The following is a 9,705-nucleotide window of genomic DNA, read 5'->3' on the forward strand; positions in this document are numbered from 1 at the left end:
GTAACAAGAGAGAGCAAGGGGGCATAAGGAAAGAGTGTTGACATGCAAAGAATAACCTCAGCCCTTGGAGGGGGCCCTTAAAGACCTTCTCATCTGTCTCAGCTGGGGAACCAGAGACCCAGAGACAAAAGGGAATCCCTGAGACCACACAGCCATGTCTGACACCAACTTTCAGGGCCTTACAGAATCCACAAAGCAGATTCTCAGAGCTGGAGCCAAAGAGGGAAGGAACCAGCAAACTGCCGTACTCCCTAGTGCTGAGGCACTTGTTCCGAGAGTTGTCCCAGAGAGAAAGCTCCACACTGACCTGTTAGCACTTCCCTCTCCCCACACCTGTGGCCACTCTCCAAGTTCCTGGATGCAGTCTCTCCCCTCTACCCTGGGTAGAGTCCACCCCATTCCAGCAGTGGCCATAACCTACCAGAGCCAGACCAACTTGCCTGGGGATGTCCAACCTTATCCAGGAGAGCAGCAGCACCCGGGTCCTTCTTCCTCAGGGAAGTGTAGAGGGAGTGTGAATCTCCTCTCTGGACAGTGCCCTGCACACATCCTGTTCTGAGGCTGGAACAAAGCATCCCCTTTGGGCCTGCCCCTGCCCCGCCTCAGCTGCAGAGCCATAAGCTATTTCCCCTCATTTGAAATGAGTCAAGCTCAAATGACCGCCCCCCCGAAGGAGCAACTCCCCCCACCCAAAGACAGTCTAATGTCTTTGGAAAACATGTGTCCCCAGCCACACTTCTCTGGACCATTTCCCCAGCAGGGGAGCCAAGCAGATGATGAACAGCCGCAGTTCAGAACTCCAGGCCTTTGCTAGGCAGCTTTCCCCAACCTCCAGCTGCATTGATCTCAGACATCTCTCCAGTACCATCATACCCCATCCTGCCCCTCATCTCCTCTGGCCTTAACTCCCAGCAAGCCCTGCTGCATCTGCCCCCCAAAGCGTCAGCAATATTTTCATTTCCTAGACTTTCCAAACCATCTTCCCTCTCCACCCCCACTCTTCTCCCTCTGCCTACTTACTTGTCTGCTCTCCTACTGGGTCAGGAACTCCCAGGCAGGGACTATACCGAACCCACCAGCCTAAGCCTAGGGCCAGAAAAGAGCAGAAACTGAATGAATATGTGTGTGTGACATTCTGCCACCATATGCTTGCCAAGATGAAGGTACCTCTTTTCTGGGACAGTACCTGTGGCCCAGGGATGATGTCTAGCCACCCTTACCTCCAACCTCCTGCAGCCTGATACACAGCAGGTGCTTGGTGAATGTCTGTTGTCTCTACTTGAATTAAGCAGTAACAGAATAATGCCAGGTGGTCACAGGCACTGGCATTGGGGTCAACACACTGCCCGGCTTGAATCTGGCTCTGTGTGTACCTGCTATGTGATCTAGAGATGGTGTCTTCACCTCTCTGAGCCTTGCCATTCAGATCTGTATTGGGGGTGGGGATGCTGCCTCCCTCAGACAGTAATGATGAGAACTGAATGTCCCCAGAGAGGTGGACATGGCCTTAAACATTTGCCTTTCCCTGGGGTCCACGGGCCACCTAGAGTGGAGGCCAGGCCATGATGGGTTCTCACTCCAACAGAAGGGAGCAGAGGACTTTTCAAGCGGGGGGTCTCCAAGTGTCTCCAGGCTAAGTGCTGGTTACCAGTAGGACAATTAGGAGTAGGGAGATGCCCAACAGAAGCCACAGAGCCCTGGTTCCATCCCAGGGATGGATAACCTTTTAAGACTGGCTTGTTTTCATTCCGTATAATTCTCTTGAGAGAATTAGGACAGCTAAGTTCTAGAACCTAGGCTCCTTCCTCATCCTCCCCTTCTCCCAACTTTTTATTTTAAAATAATTTTTCGATTTGCAAACTTAGCGCACAAAATTCTTATATGCCTGTCAGCCAGCTTCCTCTAATGTTAACCACAGAACCATAGTATAATGATCCAAAGCAAGAAACTAACATTGACACGATACTATTCACTAATCTACAGACCTTATTCAAATGTCACCAACTGTCTCACTAATGTCATTTCTCTGGTCCAAGATCTGAAGCAGACTCCCACATTGCTTTTGGTTGTTATGGCTCCTTAGTATCCCCATTTCTAGGGTAGTTCCTCAGTCTTGCTTTGTCTTTCATGACCTTGATAGTTTTGAAGAGAACCGTAGAACATCCCTAACTTTTGGTTTGATGCTTCTTCAAGGGTAAATTATGGCTATGTATTTTAGGCAGGAACACCACAGAAGTGATGTTGTGTCCTTCTCAGTGCATTATACCAGATGTGCATGATTTTAATATGTCTCATTACTGGCAACATTAACTGTAATCACCCGGTAAGATAGTGTCTGCAGGGTTTCCACTGTGAAATTACTACTTATTCTTTTGTAATTAAGAAGCATCTTGTAGGGAGGTACTTTGAGACTATGCAAATACCCTTTCTTATCAACTTTTGCCCGCTAATATTAACATTCATTGATGACGCTTTCTGACAATTATTACTGTGTTGTTTCCCAAATGGTGATTTTTCTATCTCTATCATTCTTTGTGTGTGTGTGTGTGTGTGTGTGTGTGCGCTAGTAAAGTTTATTTATATCACATTTTATCATGTCAGTCACACTGAAGTCCTGGAGATTTGTATGTGCATACAGAATCTAGGACATTCTTGGGAGAATTTTTTTTTTTTTCGAAAACAAAAACAAAACAAGATGCAATTAATGTGACAGTTGGGTAGATTAGTGACCATCATGCTCCTTTGGGGTCTCATCTGGGATTTTATTTTATTTTTTAATGTTTCACTTAGGTTTGAGAGAGAGAGTACAAGTGGTGTAGAGGCAAAGAGAGAGGGAGACACAGAACCCAAAACAGGCTCCAGGCTCTGAGCTGTCAGCACAGAGCCCAAAGTGGGGCTCGAACTCAGGAACCACGAGATCATGACCTGAGCTGAAGTCAGACACTGAACCAACTAAGCCATCCAGGTGCCCCTCATTTGGGATTTTAGAGTGAACTGTATCCAAAGGCTGCCAGTGGCAACTCAAGAGAGAGCCATAGGTCCTTACTTTTCACCATAAACTCCTTATTTAACTCTTCAATAGTCAAAAGAAGATTTGGATCTTCCAGTGGGTCTTCATCCTGCCTTTCTGCCAGAGCTGTGATTTCCTTACACACGACCAGAGTTTCAGCTCGGTGTCCAGAGGTCCCATGCACTTCCATCTGCTGCATAACCAGAAAGGGAGTAACCTCTGTGCTGTTGCTCAAACCAGTTGCCCGAGTGGTAACCCTGGCAGGTCTGGAACACTGGCTTCACCCTTTGCCAGTACGAGTGATAATTACTTTTGCTGAGCTATGCCAAAACTTGCAAAACTCTCCTGCCCAGCCATTTACCCAGAAACTTTACAAAATGAGGCCAGTTTGAATTTCTGCATTAAAAATTCCAGCTCAGGGGCTAAGACCTCTCACCCTCTCACAACTTCCATCGTTCTTTTTACATTTATTAATTGGATTTTGCTGTAAGAAAGACTTGGCCTTTCTCTCTATTTATTTATATATATCAGTATGGACTCATGCGTATTAATTTTATTCCATTATTATCATTGGTTTTGCTTTTCAAATCACCTCAATTTTTTTTTGAGAGAGAGAGAGAGCATGAGCTGAGGGAGAAGGACAGAGGAAGAGAAAGAGAATCTTAACCAGGCTCCACACTAAGTGAGAAGCCCAACGTGGGGTTCAATCCTACGACCCTGGGATCATGACCTGAGCTGAAATCAAGAGTCAGATGCTTAACCTACTGAGCCACCCAGGCACCCCTCTCATCCTCTTTTGAAATACCTCAGCCCATCTGCTTCCTGTTGAGTTGAATTTCCTTCCATAGCACCTCAAACACCTATGCTCTGGTATGCAGGGCAGGTTGTGAGGGTTCAGAGCCTTTGCATGGGTAGCCAGGTTTCCCTGGAATTCACTGAGGCATCTTCCGAGCAAGGGCTGGGTCCTCCTGGAATGGGCAGGTTCCAGCTAGAGGAAGTCAGTCATGGTTCTGGGGGCAGGGAATTCCAGGAAGGTCTGAGCCTGGCTAGGTAGACTCTCCCGGAATTCACCCTGCCCTCCATAGACCCACCCCAATCCTGGCCCAGTAGCAGCACCGGCCCACCGCTTGTCCTGCGCTTTTCCTTCTTGACCCCCTCTTCTCTGCCCAGGGATTGTTGCTGAGAAGTGCAGGTGGCAGACAGCTGGGCAGCACTTGCCCAAATTCTCTCCTGCAGAGACAGTGCTCTCCTCCTCGGGTTTAGTTACTAGCTGTTCTCCACCAGCCCCAAAGCAGCCAAAGCAGAGACAGCACCAGTCAAGGACAAAGGGGACATCCCCATATCAAAGTGGGCTGGGGGGAAGAAGTCTCTGAACTCATCTTCTTTGCTCTCTTCAAGAAGTGCAACAATTATTTGCCCTGGGAAGAGTGTGGACCCAGCCCCTGATGACAGGCAGCTGGGATGCACAGGGCATCTCCTACAGGATACAGTGCTGCTTCAACTTCAGAATGGAGACCTTAAAATTCATACTGTCCTGACACACTCTTAAGACACAATTTTAACACACTGGACACATTTACCATTACAGCAAAAAGTGGCATCACATTTTCAAAACATCTGCTTCTATTGCCAGCCCAGGACCAACTGTGAACCTGTGGACATTTTGCCTGCAGCCTGACCCTTCCTGTCCTCTGCCAGCCAACTCTAAGCCCATCTCCTTCCAGAAGCTTCCTCAAGTCTCTCCAGGCCTCTCCAAACATCCCTAATGCCCTGCTCTGAGCTTCCTGAGTCTGTAAGGGAAATATTGTTCAAGGACAAATCTGTCTCCCTACCAGACCACAAATTCCTCACAGTCAGAGTGGTTCATCTGCACACAGAGTACCTGGTGCTACCCTCACAGAGCAGAAGCTAGAGAGCCGGGCAGTTGATTTGCTGACATAACCCAACCAGCACTGGACAAGCTGACGTTTTGACGGACAAGCCCCAATTTGGCCCTGCCTCATCCTCTGCCTCACTCTCGATCTCTTTCTCTCCATTTCTCTGTCTTCCCTGGGCAAACTTCACCCCATTCCGGGCTAAGCCCGTGACAGGGTCAGTCGGACCCTCTCTAGGGTCTTGAAGTTGGAACTCCTAAACAAACTTGCCCCCAAGTTTAGAAGTTCTGGTAAAGCCCATGTTTACTTACTTTGATTAGATGTCAGGCCAGACCAACTTCTTCCTATCATGCTCCATTGACGGCACAACAGGAAGGAAATTTTACTCATCTCACCTCTTCCATTTCCTCTTTCTGTGCTGCCCCCACCGGCTGATCCCTTCCAGCCACCCAGACATGTCTCTCCTTTTGTACATCTGCCCAGCCTGTCATGTTCAGGGCCCTAGGAGGGGGCTGCTTTCAGCTTGGGGGGGGGGGAGGCATGTGTAATCTTTGTACCACTTACCAGTCCCTTGCTACAAGCTTATTTGTTTGAAATCAATGTATTTGTTCACTTATCAAAATGTCTTCAACCACATACTACATGTTAGCTTTAATATAGCGCTTACGTTACGGCTCAGAGAACCTTGCCCAGAAACACACGGTTGACGAGAACCCACCAGGGTTTTCTGGCTCCCATATCAGTGCTCTCTTGCCTACAATGTACGTGAATATTCTGTTTGATTTTTTTCTCCTTCCTGCTCTCCAACCGTTCCAACTCAGATCTAGTTAGCTGTTCCAGGACAGAAGTTATTTGTCACCCATCTGAGGATCCCTCGCACCATAGTCTGGCCAATGGGATGGACACACTGCAAACACTCAATAGAAGTTTACTGAGGGAACGCATGCTTCTATGTAGAAAGCCTCCCCAAGAATTACCTACTCTTCTCTAAGGCTGGTACTAATGTTTTTTGTACACAGACTCCAGTCCCTGAGGCTTCTTCTGTCTATAGAGGAAGGTCCACACACTGTGAATGGTTGGTTTATATATTGTCTTTTTAAACCTATAGGTTCTTTCTCCACCTCCATCTTTTTGCTTTTCCTCAAAACTTATTGAGGAAACTGGTTGTTCGTCCTGTATGTCAGGTTTCCCATGGTCTAGACTGTGCTGATTGCATCCTTGTGGTGGTGTTGAACGTTTCTCTGCCCTCTTGTTTTCCTGTAAATTGGAAGCTAGAGATCTGATCAGATTCAGCTCTTACACTTCACAGGTGGTGCTATTCATCCATCGGGAGGCATGTACTGTGTGGTTGTCACTCTTCTTGTGAGCTGAGCAGCCACTGATGCTCAATGCCAACGCCCATTCATTCTTTAGCAGTTGCACAATGGTGGCTGGTTTACCCCTGACGACTTATGGTCTCCTCCTGCAGACTCTGATGCACCCCTGACCTTTCTGTAGCATCTTTCTCCTAAACGGCTTCTTAGCTACTGACATTCCTTGGTACTTAGATATAGCACGAGCTTCCTCCAAAACACCCCAGTTAGGGGTCTACTCTTGGAGGACAGAGGTTCAGTGGTCATCACAATGTGTGCCCTGACTCCTCCAACCAAAAGAGGTGAAGTCAAGTGTAGATCAGTGCCAGCTGAGGTCGCCGAATGAAATGGGCTTGCACCTAGCAGGAGGTTGCCTCTGCTAAAACTCCCAGCAGCTTGTGCTATCACAGTCACTTCTAGCTCTGAGTCTTTGCATCCTTGAATGCTCTAGCCCACTCACAGCTCCCTTCTCCCAGCTGTTCCCTGCCCCTAAAGATACAGGTATGGGACTTGGCCCTGAGACTCTGTCTCCTCAGAATCACTCACCACCCCATCGTGAGCATAACAGATGTTCCTTAAGTTTGGGGCCATGGTTGGGTTTAAATTTGTTGTGTGCCTGGGCCCCTCTCTTTCTTCCGGGCCCTTCTCATTCCGACTCTCCTTTCCACAGACACACTCCCCTGATTACAGTGAAGATCAGCTCGGTGACTCACTGTGGTGACAGAGACCACCTGCCTCAGGTTTCCCCCAGCAGCACAGAAGATGTGAGGCTCTGAAATAGCTCCTTCTGTGGTTCCCATTCCAACCCAGTCCCTATGGAGAGAAGGAAATGTGGAGATACATAGTCCTCTTCTCCTTTAGAATGACACTTTTGTGCCAATGGACCCCTGGGATAGTGTAACAGAGCCTTGGACTCTCTCTCAGAATAATGTTTTTAAAAACATAAAGCAAAATATGTTAGAAACCAATTATATGCCTCAGAACTTGAAACAATCCAGTTGTCCTCGGTGGGAAAATGATTAAATAAATTCCATGCCTACCATGGAACACTACTCAAGACCAAACAGATTAGAACAGATTAGTGGATGCCAGGGCTCAAGGAAGGAAGCGCATGGCAATTGTTTGACTATGAAAGAATGGCATGAGGGGCCCTCATGGTGACAGAACTGTTCTCACGGTCACACAAATCTACATGAGATAAAACTGCATGGAACTAAATGCACACATGTGCACACACACCACACACTAGTGCACAGGAAACTGGTCAGACTTGAATAAAGTAGGGGGATTTTATCAATATCAATTTCCCAGACACGACATTGTACTATAGTTTTGCAAGATGTTACAAGGGGAGAAAATGGATGAAACAGGAGCCCTTGGAATTATTTCTTAAAATTCATGTCTATAATTTAGATAATTTTATTTTAAAATAAAAAGTTAAAAAAATTCTGGAATATAATTGTTAAAATATTTTCATTTTTTATTCATTTACAAAAAAAGTTTTTTAATGTTTATTCATTTTTGAGAGAGAGAGAGACAGAGTGCAAGCGGGGGTGGGGCAGAAAGAGAGCGACACACAGACTCCAAAGCAGGCTCCAGGCTCTGAGCTGTCAGCACAGAGCCCGATGCAGGGCTTGAACCCATGAACCATGAGATCATGACCTGAGGTGAAGTCAGATGCTAAACGGACTGAGCCATTCAGGCATCCCATGTTAAAATATTTTTTAAACACATTTATGATACAAGAATACAGGGGCTTGAGGAAATCAAGCTTCCCTTTCTATCCTATATCAATCTAAAAAATTACTCCCCAGGCCAGGGAGAAGATAAGAGGTCTGAGAGAAGCAAGTCAATGTAGACATTAGAGAGATTCTGTGCTCTGCCTCCCAGCCAGAGTCCTGGGGTTTATGGGGTCCAGAGGCAGAGGGACACGGTAATGGTGAATCCAAGATGAGCAGGGCTACAGGCAGCCCCCACCCCACACCCTCACCTGGCACAGAAGCAGTTGAATGACGTATTCAGTGCCCTGCCGGGGCTGAAGGTGCCAGCGGATCAGATTGAGTGTGGATGGGAGGGACTGGTGACCAACAGGAAGGCAGGAAATGACATCTAAGTGAAGACCCCCATGGGCAGATGCCACCAAAGACCAGATGGCACAGTGTTGAACCTTGGCACTGACTGAATCTCATAGAAGTGATGAGGTTCTGGGAAATGGGTGACCCTCACAATAACTGAGGCTTACTTTTCAATATCCTGTGGATTAGGGTCTCAAAACAGAAAATAAGTTATTATAGAAAACTATGACTGTGTTTTCTTATACACTCGAGTATGTGGCCAAGAGCCAATGGCACTTTGAAAATCCATGGGAATAGCTTCTACAGCAGACACTTTGGTGATTCTCCTATCCTGTGGCCTCACCCGCAGTGGACACTTTGGTGGTCCTCCTATCCCCTGGCCTCACTCTGGCCTCACCTGCTCAATATACACTGCTGATTTCCCACTGGCAGTGCCCACACTACTTCCTCTGAGGGCTTGCTCTGGCTAACGAAGCCTGTTTTGCCCCTGCCCAGCTATATGGTCCCCCCCTCCCCTCAAGACTCCTTAACAAATGACTGGGGTGAGCTGGTACAAAACTACCCCACCAACCTTGCCCCTGAGATGTGTGTTGTATACTACCCTGAGTTTCTCCAGGTTGCAGCTACCCACAGGGTAACAGAGGTAACATAATCTTTATTGGCGTCCTTCCCTCCCCTGCCTCACTTCCCTACTCTCCTGCCTGTGTCCCCTAAATAAACTACTACTTGAACCACATGACCTTGCCAATCGCCGATCTTCTTGGACTTATTAAAACGGCAATTTCATATAGACCAAACTAAAATGTACACTCAACCCTTTGTCTTAGGGTCTGCCAACACAGTTATCTACGTACTCTATCCAAGGATTGCTCCCTCAAATCGCCACCCAGCCACCCTTAGGGAGATCAATGGGAGACAGCGCTAAGCCAAATCGGGGGGCTGAACCCCTTGAGATCTATAGAGGACCCTCTGCCTCCTCTGGTTCCCCAGGATGGCAGGTCCTAGAAGACGTGGGGCAGAACAACACAGAGGCTGCTTCAGGATGAACACATCCTCCACCCAGATATTGTACATTGGAGTGGGAAGTGTGGCCACAAAATGAGGAAACCATAAGAGATAAATGCTGTAACTGGAAATGTGATGGAATGTTTGGAAGCAAAAGACCTGGGTGTGAGCTGAAAATCTGGAAAGAGGAACATCAGGCTGAGATCAGGAAGGTGACAGACATTGAAAAGCTCCAGGGGCCTATTTGGCCTGGTCCCAGTCCTCCCTCCTGGAGAACTCAATCCCTCCAAAATAGAGGGCTCTGGATATAGAGAGAGGCTCAAGGGTTATAGAGAGAGGCTTGGGTTAAGGCAAGGCTGTTTCCACAGAGCAGATGCTTTCCCCTGTAA

At 47.5% G+C, this 9,705-nt stretch overlaps 1 pseudogene; it reads right to left on the reverse strand.

The window, feature by feature from the left end:
• Positions 1 to 2,607: 2,607 nt before the first annotated feature.
• On the reverse strand, positions 2,608 to 3,515 carry LOC125922042 (putative uncharacterized protein C6orf52; annotated as a pseudogene).
• Between the last annotated feature and the right edge of the window lie 6,190 nt (positions 3,516 to 9,705).

Source organism: Panthera uncia, chromosome C2 (genome assembly GCF_023721935.1).
Source record: "Panthera uncia isolate 11264 chromosome C2, Puncia_PCG_1.0, whole genome shotgun sequence".
NCBI lineage: Eukaryota > Metazoa > Chordata > Mammalia > Carnivora > Felidae > Panthera > Panthera uncia.